The sequence below is a fragment of the Dicentrarchus labrax genome, unplaced genomic scaffold, assembly GCF_905237075.1.
Source record: "Dicentrarchus labrax unplaced genomic scaffold, dlabrax2021, whole genome shotgun sequence".
Lineage (NCBI taxonomy): Eukaryota > Metazoa > Chordata > Actinopteri > Moronidae > Dicentrarchus > Dicentrarchus labrax.
Genome location: NW_026136705.1, coordinates 25,887,215 through 25,901,635, shown reverse-complemented (window position 1 = coordinate 25,901,635; position 14,421 = coordinate 25,887,215). Strand labels below are relative to the sequence as shown.

Here is a 14,421-nt window from a genome sequence, read left to right as displayed (position 1 = left end):
GGGATGGGGGAGGCAGGAGACAATCCTAGCTTCTCTCTTATACCAAACTAAGACCTTGTTTAAACTCGACAGAAACAAAATAAAACTCACCAAACATTTCCGTTCCAACATTCACCAAGTCTAAAGTCTAATCATCTGAGAGAGTTAGACCTGATCATATTCTAGCTCTACGTGCTGTCGCTGCCTCTCTGATACCCCTGACCTCCCTCGCTCCTCTACCTGCTTCTCCTGTCACTCTCTTGTCCCGGGCTGTCTCTGCTGTGTCCCCACCTACCCCAAAATTCCACTGGGCACGGCTTTATAACGTTGTATCTGCGATGGAGGATACCATGCATCATCTTCCAATGTTGCACACACACTTTACCCTGCCTCAAAACTAGGACCAGGTACGCATAGGCATACATTTACATGTAAGCACACACATGCACACAAATGACATGCTCTGGTAGAATATCTGAATAAATTCTGTAGTCAAGCTCAGTGTAAGCTCATGTTTGCTCCTTCGCTTTCCTAATGACAGCTAAATGATTTATACACATGCCCCTCCCCAGCAATCACCAGACAAGGAAGGCAGCAATCTAAAGTCTTGTAAAAAAAAAAGCTTGATGCATGTGAAGGATAGCAGATATCAGCCTGCTATGATGATGTGAAAAGAAAAGGTTAAGATATAAATAGTGGTCTGAGAAGTGATTCATTGTTTTTTTAAAGCACGCTATTCAAATGCTGCTGTACAAATTGTATTCAGCAGTAATGCATGCATGAGGAGAGCTTGATACACTGGTTCCTACTGTAACTGTCAGCTAACAAGCTTAGGGTCAGTCCAGCTACATACTCTGGACTGCAGTTTGACAAATACAGAATCTAAAATCAGCCTCAGGCTTTTAAATGAGGCTCTTGAATGAATAATGACCCATCTCTGTGCGTGTGTATGTGTGTGAACATGCATCCATGTCATTTGATTCAACTTATCATTAAATAAGGGGGGAATTTACATCAATGTTAATTCATATACTGTACAGCTTCATGTGCCCCAAGGATAACTGAAATCATTATATTACAGTGTGTGTGAGGGTGTGTGTGTGGGGGTGTGTCTGTATATGTTGAAAGGGCAGCTTGAGGTTGAGCGAGCTCAGTAACCGAGGCGTTGGCACACGGGTTGGCGCATGCAGAGCCTGTATGTGATGAATGGGGTTTACCAGGCTAGAAGACAAGGGCTGCAGCCAGTGACATGAGATGCGGAACATGGATTTATCTACAGCAACAGAAAAATCAATTAAACTTCACTAGTGTGTGTGTGTGTGTGTGTGTGTGTGTGTGTGTGTGTGTGTGTGTGTGTGTGTGTGTGTGTGTGTGTGTCTGTCTGTCTATGTGTTTGTGTGTTTCTAGTGTGAAACAGACAGAGACCACGAGGAAAAACTGTGGTTAAAGTCATCCTAAAAGTCATCTCAACCCCAACTTTTCATCCAGCAGCAAATCCCTGAGACTCTGATCATAAGAACTAGACCCCCAGGAGCCAATTGTGCATTTGCATACAAGTATTTGAATCTGTTTTGACCTACTTAGAGTGCCAGATGGGTGGGATGTACAGTGTACGGAACCACAGACAGATATGATATCAGTGCCAATCTCTGTGTCACACATTGGGTAAGGTGACCAACTAGCCAGGCTGCTAAAAATACTGGTGCAATCTTTTTAAAGTGGGGGACATACTGAAGGATTATTGAGCTTCTTTACAACCAGACAATCAGGAGGTGAAATTTTACTGTGAGGTCACTGTTTTCCACACATGGAGGATGAAGTCACTATTAGGCTGAACTGAGTATATTGTATTTAACCATTCTCTGAATATAACACACAAGACATTTACAGCATTAAGCTGGAAACAAGGTGGAATGAAACTGTGTCAAAGAAATGTGTACATCTTATTATATCACAAATCCATCAGTCCCAACACAAATTCCCAAATTTGGCAAATAACTGTCAGACTGGAAGACTGCTCACCAATTTTACCAATCACTGCACTTTCTGCATAAAAATAATACTGAATCTGTCCAACCAACATCATTTTCTTCCAACACAGTTACTGCAGTAGAGGTTATTAGAAGTTTAAGAGTTAAGAGTTAAACTTAATACAACCTGTATAGCTATGTCAGTCTAAGCCATGCTTGTCTGCATTTTCCAACCATTTTTCTGTCAGTGCTTCATTTTTGATGTAGCTAGATTGCTAGCTATGTAGTCTCACCTACTAAACTCTGATCAGTCACTTGCTTTTCAAATGGCAGAAATAGCCGTCACTGTGCACAACAATTAGGTCTATATGTGTGTGTACACTACTACAGGACAAGCCTACAACAGCAAATGTGTATGGTGTTTCAGAGCCAGGACACTTTTACAAGAAATAAAAAATAAGCCTCTATATCTACAAACTAACTTCCTTGTAACTACAGTAGAAAGGACTTGTTTTTTTGGGGGGGTTCAAGGTAGAATTTCTTTTCAATCCATCTACATAGAAGAGTCAGTATACAAGGGGATGGAATTGTTTTCAACAGTGTTGTGCTGTTCACATTAAGAGCAGATCGGATAAAAAAATAAAAACATGAAAAAAGTAAAGTGCAAGTAGTACTAAGTTGAAATGAATGAAAACTGTCATCACACATCGACTGATCATCAAACTCAGCACTTGCCCCCCAGCTATTTATCGCTCAGACCAAACTTGAGCCAACTAACAATTTTGCCTCATGCAGCTTGGCAGTGCTGCACAGCAGGAGGCAGCAAGGCTACCTTAAAGACAGGGCAACAAAAGAAGTGTCAGAAGCACATTTAACTGTCTATCTGTAAAGGCAAGTTCCTACTGTACCAACAGAAATGCCCACAAACATGTCATTCCTGATATCCTAAAAGAAGTTCACTGGCAATTTTATAATCTTACAGTAACCTATCATGACTGGTCCTTCTGAATGTCATACCATTCAGACCCAGGCTCGACAGCAAAACCCAAGCTGTTGTCTAAACCCAAGTGAAGGCTAAATGTCTCATAAAGTAATATTCTGCTCAAGTAAAGGATTTCAAAAATATGGGCACTCAAAAAAGCCTTGTTAAAAATCTGACGAAAATACATTCTGCAAACTTGTTTTAATGACAGTAATGATTGAGATCGTTTGCTCTTTTTGGAGCAGTGGATATGCTGTTTTAGAATAAAATTATTCTCATAAAACAGCTGGTAATAACTGCTGAGGAAGTTATTTTTGAATGTTTCTTCTTGGGATCCTGGCGGTGTAGTATTATGAGCAATTATTTGTGGTAATTAGGTCAGGAGGAGGCAGTGCCGTGCTGAGGGGGAATCACAGCCCCCAGCGACCCTGCTGGGGAAACTTCACCTCGTGACTCATTATTGGCAGCGCTGCAAAAAAGTGTCAAGGACATAAGACAGAGCACATCATGTGTCAGGACTTTTTCTTGTAAACGTTACTTAAACCAAATAAATGTTGGCTGCTGCTGGTAAATCTGTCACTCCTCTTGGCTTGACTGTACAAAACGCCAGTAGCGTGGTGGGTAAGACTTTCAATTAAGAAAATCCTATTTACCGGTTATTAGTTGACATGTATTAGTAATGTATGAGTCATTAACTATGGCTTTTCTCTCAGCATTCGCCTATTTAGTGCATATTAGTACCACAAGGTTACACATTTACCTCATATAATCAACATATTTTGCTCTGTAAGGTGCTTCCAAGGTTTCAGTATCACAATTACACTTCACAGTTTTGTTAGTTTAATGTATATGAATAATAAAGGAAAACTGTAGATATTGCTAAAGCCCCAATTACTCCAAATTAAGCCTTTCCTCTCTTACCACCCTGAGGGAAATTTGCATATAATCTAGGCAAAAAATAATCATGCATCATGTATAAACCCTTTTGGTCTGAAAAAGGTCTCGCAACAATGGCTTGCCTCAATACATGGTTGGTTGAAAAATAATAAAATGTATCAATTCAGGAGACAAACCTTACCATAAGAAGTCATAGAGAAATTGACTCATGGGAAGTCAGAACAAGGTTCACTTTTATAGTATTCCATCAAACAAGGAATGAAATACAAGTGGTTCTCTGCCCAAAGTCATTTACTAATTGCCAGAAACTGTAAAGCATTTATTATTTAACAAAGACATAACATCTGTTCATGAGCTTATGTAAAATTTACCATGTATACTGACCATTCACACTTGTACATACGTGTTATCTAACTAACCCACTTCACATAAGATGGCCTCCTTATGGTATCATACTTTTTCTAAGAATAATAATAATAAGTTACTTTTTACAGAGTAGCAAAAGCACAGAGTAAAGAAAATATAAAATTGATGCCTAATGCTATTTTACTAATTTTAATCATAATAAAGTCCGGCCAAGAACATCAGCCGCCACAGTCCGACTTGAATGACACTGAGTTCCTGTCAGAAAAGTTAATATAAAAAAAAGAAAAATTCCTTGCAAAAAGGTTGACCAACTAATCCACTGAAAAGTATGCCCTAGACTACAAATTTGACTACATCTGAAATATTTGTTCTAAAGAAGTAAAGAAGGAAAAGAAAGATTGTGACCTTGGGATGTGTACAAACACATCGCTCTATAAACTTTTTGTGTAAAAGTATGAGCACTTCAAAATCAATGTCTTGCTGTAGTCTTCACCCACTGCAGGCAGGAAGAATGTCCCCTTGCCAGTACACACTATGCTGGATATAATGTTTGAATGTAGATATGTAATATTGCTTGGATTTCAAGAAGCAGGATGAAAATGTGGGAAATTGGGTGGGAATCTGGCTACTTTTTAAATGTGTGGCAATCTTCCTCTGCGCTCTGAGGTGAGCAACTTTTGCGTGAGTGAAGACCAACTGAACGTGGTACTACAGGAAGCAATGTATTCACTTATTCAGCCCATATTCATTTTCTTATAGTAGCAAGCAATTTGCCTTCTAAGGTGTGTAGCCGTCGGCGTGTGATGCACACTAAAACAGTGCCTTGATGTGCATTTTCTCTAGCAATTTAATCACATCGATCCAGCGATGTTGTCAACTTACGACACAACACGAGGAGTTTCACTGCCAGCCAAGTGGTCGAGGAAAAAAAAGTGTTAAGAAAGACATGCATGGCTAAACAAAGACAACAATTTATTGCACATATTGCAATTGAACTGAACTTTTTCAGCAGGGGTTATACGATATTATTTTGAAAAGACAAAACATTCTTTGTATTTCCTTGTATTTTTATGTCAGAGTTAACCAGAATTTATTAATCTTTTTCTTCATTCAGACTTTACAATAGTTCATTCAGTACAAGGTCTCCTTCAGTGAATGTTGTGATCAATATAGTAAAGAGTGGTGGTTATTTGTATCTGATATCTGAAAAGAAGAAGTGAAAAATGGGACAAAAAAACAGTACAAGCTGTAAGTAGGGAAATAAAGAGCAACTCTTTGAGACTTCTTCGGTAAAACACAGCTCTGAATTATCTGTTGGTGTGACATGTTCGGGCTTTTTTTTAAAGCAGAAAACAAAGTAATGGCTTGACCTGTTTTACATATAGTAGTGCCATATAAGATTCAATCTTTTCTCATGTAATGGAATGGAGTAAAATTGGATCATGTCATTACATTCCAAGATGTGTTTTACTTAAATCAAATGATGTAATATTCCTTTGATGCTATGTAGGCATGGACTTTCCTAATTACATCTCTTCAACCAGGAGTATTTCTCTTTTTTATATTCATGAGTTTATGAGTCATTTCGATTCACCTAAATTACAATGCAGGAATGTGCAAATCCTCCATTTCTTATTCGACTGACAACTCCAGTACCAACCTACATGTCCTGCAACCTTTGTGGGTGGCTGGAAATTAAATCCCCTTTGTGCCCCCTTTGTTTGCCCCTGCTGGGCTTTCGTCTACAAAGAGAAACATGGCTTCAGGGCATCAGGTAGTTCTGGCAGCTTAATAATTCATGACTTGTCATTGTGAATCATGGCACACTCCCCCACTGCAATCACTGAGATCATTTGCTCAGCAAACCCTACTAAATGTCTCTGCCATTTGTCACAACAATAATTAAACGCTTCACATTGATCCGACCACCTGTGGTTGATACATCTGACCTGAAACAAAGTGGAAAACACACAGGTGGCACTATTATTGGCTGACATATTGTGTGGAGTAAACAGGAAGCCCTGGTCAGATGGGTTTAGTATAGGACATGTCAAATGGTCACACTGCATATATCTATCCTTTGATAAATCTGTTACTAATTTTACTTTGCAGTCACAAAAAGGTTCAGAGCACAGTTTACATGGGAGGCTTGTTTTAATTTGAACATGTGAGACAATGTGAGACTTTAGGCTGTCCCAGGTGAAAAATGTGCAAATGAACCATGAAACTGGAGCAAAATCGTTGGTCATCAGTCCAAAATGGTGGTCTTGGAGACCCAATACAGCCCACTTATTATACTATATTACTGTGGAAATTTGGTAAATCATTGAATGGAAAAATGTAAATTTTATTCTATTTCCAAAACCAAAACATTTTTCTTTTTTTTTATTGATTGTAAGTCTATTACTTACTCTCAAATGCGTCCATAACAGATCATTACATGTTCTGCTTTTTAACATGTCATGTTTTAAATTTATCAAAATTAATGTAGTACATTTCATTTGGCAGCATTTGACACACACAACTGGCAGCTGCCAAGCTTTGCCAATCCTCTTGATCCACCACTGCTGCTACAACCCATGTCTGCAAATCAGTTTCAGAAATTTACCCTGAAATGATCCAGAATACACTGCTGGAAGCTGCCTTTGTAAATGCCAGACATACAGTGTACACATAGATACCACATTGGTATATATGGAACTGCACACTGTGTATCTGTAAGCACCATTTTATAATAAAAGTACATTTCAAAAAACACTGCCAGCAATATAGCCAAAGCTTGCCTTTCGCTACATATTCTATTTGTGCAGACACAAATTAATGACATGTCTTGCATATTTTATCTTTTCTATTATAAAGTCGCACTTAAATTCACATCCTTCAAAATGTATAATGTGCAGTCTGACAAACACTACGAACAAGATGTCATTTGACCCATCTCACACATGTATGTATAAGATTGCTGTTGTCACACATTGTGTGGGAGCATTTCATCAATCATTGTCAACGTCATTCCACACCTAACCATTGGTCTCGACCAAAGAGAGAGAGATGAAAAATCATTCTCATCTTATAGTTCTGGTCTGTTCGTACTGATGTATTATGTTTGAACCAGATTTCATTCAGTGATAGTTATCTGATTGAAATGACAATTGTATTGACTTAGATTTGTATGTAACAATAATACATTTCTTTTCAGCTCTGTGGCACCGATTGTGGTTTCTGATGTTTAAGAAGCTTTCCGAAATTAATGTTGGTCTTATTAATTAGGGGGGAAAAAACTGATGACTAGCTGTCTTCTCAAGGCCAGGGACAAATGTATCTGTATTAATAGCGATCTAAGTGGGCTTAAGGTAAATAACTACAAAATACGAGAGAGGTCTTAGTTCTCTGACAACCAAACTCTGGTGAGCTGGGAGTGTAATGAGGAAACAATGCTGAAACACAAGGGTTTATGGGTAAAAGGAGACGGATGCTGACATCTGACTGCCAACAGCTCCTAAACTGAAATGAGGCAGCCTAGACTGATGCACATATCCAGATAATTTATCATGTGTTTCCCAACTGATACAGACTGGGGCGAGAAGACCAATTACAGCAAAGAGCACAGACAATAAATAATAATTATTAAACTGGCATCCAAAACCTAGCTAACATTGTGACAATTGCCATATCACCTGACCAGTTGTCTTATCTGTGATGTATTGATACAGAAACCGCATGCTCCAAAGAATTAACTGTGAAACATCATCACCATCAGGAATAGGCTACACACTGGAAAATGAAGGTTAAAACAAAAAGTTTACCACACAAAGATGTGGATGTGGCAAACATAACTAGCATGACACCAGAAACAATAACGAAACCAATAAAACGGAATTAAAGCAACCTTACAGAGATCCGCGGTATTAACTGCAGCCGCTCCAAGAGACAACAGTGAAATTCATACAACCTTGGATTCATGGCACTTGAATTTACTCTATAAACAAGGTTTGACTGATCGCTACTCCAGTAAATAGGACGAACCATACATACGACTTGGTAGTGGGAAATTTTTGTAGTTCCCTCCACTCATAGAGCGCTTTGGCTGAGCTACGAGATAGACAGCTAAAGTTATGCTGGCAAGAAGTCAATAACACTGTGTACAGTCGACAAACAACAAATATCATTTGGCAGTATGTTTAACAACAAGACAAGCTAACTATCAGCCATGTCCTTGTCCCCAATTCAATTTCAAGATTTTTAGGAATGACCTGAAGCAAGCGAGCTGAATAGCAGATGGCATGTGGGAGGATCTTGTGTTACAGTTGCCATCCTGTGGTGTTCAGAGGATGAGGCACTGAAGGACTACACTCGGTGTTGTAAGATATGTTCATGAGATATACAGATTTTGATTTCATTCAAATTATTTCAGCACATTCATTTAGAATGGTGACACCCAGCAGCCAATCGGAATAGAGTATTCACCCAGACCACGGTAAAAGTATCCATAAGTGTTGGTTTGATTACCATGTCATTTGGTGCATGTGTTGATGGTGTTTGTGAACTTATGTTATCTGACTTGTCATTTAGCTCCATCATCAGGTCAAAATTAAAATTTTGGTTTATGATCAAAATCAACAACCCGTTCCATTTGTAGTTAAAAACAGGTCATTCTAAGGTAACAAATATACAGCAATTCATATTTTCAGGTGATTGTACACTAATGAAAATCTATGAATATTATATTCCATTTCTGCCAGTAGATCCTCCCAAATGTTACACACTGGACCTTTAAAGATGCATGAGCGCAGAGCAATTGCTAGTGTGGGAGTGTTCACCCAACGGGTAAAAATACTGATCGCTACATGGGGATCAATAAAATTGTAGTGTTATAACATCACTTGCTGTGCCAAAAAGGTTGAATGTTTCCACCCACAGAGATTAAAGTGCGAAAACAATCTGCTGCCCTCAGATTGGATTGATAGTACAAAGTGTAAAAGTTTGACTTATATTAATCTATATACTGTAAATGCTTCTCAGAAATGCAAGCGCTTTTTACACAAGTGCTTTATCTTTTTTCTTTCTCTGTTTTTTATTTATCAAGTTTGGTGAGAATCTATCTCCAACCATATTTTTCTGCCTTTTTCAAACTCCCCTGTTATTTTTGAATCCCGTTCTTGGCTCTTGACATCGGAGGAAGCCGAGCACACAGTCGGTGCATATGAGGAGATGCTGCCAGTGCTCTATTAATTATGGGGCAGGGTGTGAGTTGGCTGTGAAAAAAGATCAACAAATTCTGTTAAAAGAAAACTGACACGTACACACACATGCAAAAACACACACACAATAGTGAGTTCACAGCCCATAAAACAGTAACACAGCTTGCTTGCTCTGCTCTTTCGAGACTGTCAGCTGTCGAATCAGCTCGGTTGGTTTCAGAGCTAATTTGCAACCCAAAACAACACTGTTTCACTGACTTCCTTCACAAGTGGATAACACAACCTGCATTTTTATTGCAGATGTTTTTGCTCTTTTTGACACACTTCTGTTTTTCATTTGATCAAATATATGGGGCCACACCTGGGAGCTGTACAAGCACAGTAAGTAGATTAAACTTTGGTAGACAGTTTTCAGAACCTCCATAATTGTTGTTAAGGGAAGGAAAAGCGTTACTGATTCATTTTCCTGGTCAGGATTTTTCAGGTTGGCTCAGGAGCCTTCAGGCCACCATCACTGTCCAAGCTGGAGATGTCTTAAAAAGCTTAGCTCCATTTATTTTGGTCATGGAGTTTCTGGTTAAGGTCTTACCTGCAGGCCTTATCACAAAGGATTTCACAGTAAAAGCCCAACATATGGCTAGCGATATCACTTTGTTTAAGGTTCACCATGTGCATATTAATTTATACTATTGAGAGCTCTGTACAATCAACAGAATGGAGTCAGCTTGGAAATTTAAATTTGCCTTTTATGAAAACATGTAAAAGATTTTTTGTTTGCTTCCATGGCAACCATTGCTCACTTGATGCTTTGTGCAGAGTTGGTGAACTTTTTGACAAGGAAAACTAAAAAACACACGCAGAAAAAAAATCTTCAAGCTCTATATCTATAAATATCCTTTCAACATTTTTAAAAGCAAAGCAAGGAAATAAATGTCTTAATTTTTTATTTTTTTTATGTTACTCTTTTGAGTCTGGTGTACGGAATTCTTGAGGGTCAGAACCTGTACCTGATGTTACACTGAAGGACTAACCTCAGGTGCATCAGTTCTCTAAGCATTTTTATTTATTTTTTGTCCCAGTGATGCAGATCATAAAGCTTCATAATGCCACATTTGAATCATATTGCACCCATTGCAAACCCACTTGTAGTAGGTTTCTGACAGCTCCACTTGATGGAAAGAACTAAACTGGTGACACAATTGCTGTCATCGTCACTGGGAGTTCAATATAAATACAATCTAATTTTAAAACTAATGCAATCAATTCAACTAATACATAATGAGATGTATTATTATATTCAGTGTGTTTTATAGTTTACGTTATTGGTGAACAAATTGTGAAAAATATGTTTTTTATTCCATTCTGGTGACATGGTCAACAGGTGTTGAGTTACATGTTTATAATGACCAATTCATTAAAACGGGAAACATTTAAAGGAGCATACCAGTGTTTTTGCATTTTATCTCTCTTAGCACTAATTGCTAATGGCTATTTCTGCAGCATGTGTTTTAAATCTAAGCAACAACTGATTTCACTTAATTTCACTATGGTATGAAATTCAACTGTAAACAAATTGTCCACTGAATCATCATTAGAGTCACTCATTCTCCATATTTAGACTGCAGTTTTACAGCCTTGGTTGTTATTTCAAAGACACGCTACTAAGCATTTAATTTCATTTGCCCCTCAGGCGTATAATTATGTTGTTATTGCCCGAGATGTAGATGCACACCATATATGACAGCTGATGTCAATGGTCATTACCATTATGTGTTCCTAATAAACGCTTATGGAGCTGTCAACCTTTGCCACTTTGCAGTGTAACAGTAAATGGCATCAGCATGAGGTGGTCGACACGCTTACTGACCAACCGAATATAAACACTCACATCAACATAAAACTGGCACACGGAATGGTACGGTGGAGTTTATTTCTCCATAATCTGTAGTTTCATATGAAATCCATTGTTTTCAACTTCCTCAGGCTACATCCTCTGTTATGCAACCTAAAACTTTACATACTGTTTTCTGATCCAAAAGCTCACATTTCACCTCCCAGGGCACACTGCATAGAATTATTTTCTCTACTGGCTTCAAGAAATTAATGAAACTAAAAAGGAGTAATAGCTTTTGTGCAGACACCCAGTTAGTCGTGCAAGACACCTTGACAGACTGACGGATTTTCTGTACAGTGAATAATTACAAGAATACAGTTATATGTAATTAGTCTCTTTATGTTCTACAGAGACAGTATATTAGCAGTTGTATGTGGGAGGGCAGACAGATAAGTTTAGATTCAGGCCTTGAGGCAGCTTAAAGGCTGCTTTATCCCATGGTGTGCCATTAGAGTATAATCAAACACCTACTTCATAATAGAACAATGTGTGTGTTGTTTTGAGTTTAGAAAAGTTGCTACATTTTCTATTCCCACGTATTTCTGCCTGAAATAGGTTTGTTTTTGTGTGTGAGTGTATAGAGTCTATAGATAGGAATCTGTTCCACTGTTCACACAGTCACATTGTGAAGGCTAGCCAGCCACGCAGTGACGAATATTCGGTCCATACAAGGTTCATCATTTATTTTTGATTTTAGGCTTCATAAACCTGCAGGTGCACCCATAATGATTGCACGATAATCACTGCATGTGGAAACCACATGCACATGACTATGGTTAGTGCAGTGAGTCAAACCAGGAATTTTTTGTTTAAATTGTAACAAATTGTTATAGCAGGCCATTTGAATAATACAATACAGTCATTTTACTGTTTTGCCCTTGTTGATTGTCTGACTGCTTGTGTTTCTTGTCCTAGTTGACCTATTATTAGCAATGGTGAGAACAATTTATTCAGAACTAATGCAGCCAAGGGCCTGTGCTATGAAAATAAAACCCATGTTGTAAAAAAAGCTTATCGAAGAGAAAACAAATACAACAATACAATAATGCAACGTACAATTAAACTGAATAAAATACATTTTTGACCCTGTATTCAGCAGTGCTTTTCTATTCTTTCCTGCCGAGACTCCCGTCTAGTTCCCCAAACTGGGGTCACACTAACCTTAAGTCTAATTCAGCTAATACACTAATTATAGCACATCATACAGTCCCTACTTAAAAAAACAAAACAAAAAAAGAACTAATCCTTTAAAACCGTCCTTTTATCCCAAGTTCCTGATTTGGCTAGGATCCACAAAATCCTCAGAACACATCATACACAATACAATTCTGTCCTGAGTCTGTCTGCATGTTTCCTCTTTAGTTATTACTTTAATACTCTATTCTCTAGTTTGCATCTTACATCACCATGAGTGGTTATCTGCTGGCTGTGACCTCCAGTGATTTCAGCCTCCTCCTCCTGAGCTAATATTATATTTGTCTAGGGCCTTCTGGCTGAAAAAACTTCCATTGAAGTCAGAAAGATAACATTGTCCATGTTAATTAATTAAAGATATAACTTTACTCCCTGGCGTTCTTCCTGTTCTCCCCCTGCCAGGAGCAGCTTCCCTCTCTCACTGTCAGAAATTATAAATAATTTTGGCAATAAGGCCATAGTAAGGAAGGATAAATGAATTAATGGTGAGAAAGTCTTTCCAAAACTTGTAGATGTTATGAAAGTGCCAAAAAGTGCCTTAAAAGTTGACCTTCATTTATCTTAGAAGAATATGGAGTCCCTTGGAAAAAAAAGAGAGCATATAGGGACATTTTAATTTTAGTGAGTCACTGAGTTTCTTTGTAGATTGTCACTAAAAGTTTAAAGCAGCAAGAAATTAAAGAGGAGTAATCAATACTTAATAAACCAGAATTACTTAAATATATAGCCAGCTTCCTTTTAAGCAAAACAGATGGGAGTTACTGCTGTTACTCAGGGCAAACACAAACTCAACATTTCTCTTTAACGTCTTTGTAAATTGTTGTAAACAGAGCAAAAACATGTCTGGCAGCTTCTTGACAAACTCAAGTTACCTTGGAGAATTGTATCCACTGATCTCAGGGTACATCAGCCTGACAACACATCCTGCTCTTAATTTACCCAAAATGCTGAGCCAATCCAAACAGCACTGCCTTTAACTAATGACTGGACTATAAGTTAATGAGCAGGAAAAGAAATTGAATTAGAGCCGGCGTCTGGAAGCTCTTCAGTTGCTAAATCGTTAAGCCTGTGTGATATCTTCACTGCCATAAAAACAGGAATTAAAGCAGTTTTTACAGCAATGCCTTGTTGTCAACTTATTTGTGGAGTGTTGGCCAGCTGACGTTTACTGCCTGTTGTCGAGGATGTTGTCTGTACTTGGGAGTAAAGTCAGAGGTAAATCCGAATAAGAACAAACCTTAAATCCTGTAGTCCTGACCTTAAAAAAAACTAACATTACCTGTTTCATGTTCATTTATAAGATCATGGATACTCTCTCTCTCTGACCAACCACCAACATAAAGTTAAAATTACTCATGGTATTTCTAGAGTAATGTAAAGGTAACCTGGTCTCTATGCCAGAGCGAGAATTGACGCAGTGGTACAGACTGTTGTAAATCAACATACAACATATAAGCACCATCACAGCTTCGGATGTTGGCAGGATGATTATGTTATTTACTATTTACTACTTACCTGGCAGGGGAGATACCATGATCAAGAAGGTGGTTCAGCCAGGGCGAGGCTCAGCCATTGCGCTCTGGTTGAGCTGACCTCTGCAAATTCCCCAAATGTGGGAATCTTGACTGCATGATTTCTGCTCATGGGGCCCTGCTTACGTGGCAGCCCATCACTCCACCATCTCTCCACAAGCCCTACATGTGCATGAGTGTGCATTTCAGCCTGTGTGTGTATAAGAAAATAAAAAAAGAGTGAAAAGAATAATTTCTTTAATAGGGGATTAAAAAGTAAATCTGATCTTAAATCTTACTTGTTAAGGCAAGATAGCAAAATAGTCTTTATTGACATTACCACTGGAGGCCCAAACCGCTAGTTGATAAAAAAAATTGACACCTTGGCAATCTTTAGGTTTTTTTTGTCCTCAATGCTGACTGCAGT

The 14,421-nt window shown here is 38.3% G+C and overlaps 1 non-coding gene across 1 annotated transcript; it reads left to right on the top strand.

Annotated features, from left to right (window-relative positions):
- Positions 1 to 13,990: 13,990 nt before the first annotated feature.
- Positions 13,991 to 14,154, top strand: LOC127364750 (U1 spliceosomal RNA). The gene has a single exon (XR_007885058.1). It is a non-coding gene; the product is annotated as a U1 spliceosomal RNA (small nuclear RNA).
- Positions 14,155 to 14,421: the final 267 nt, after the last annotated feature.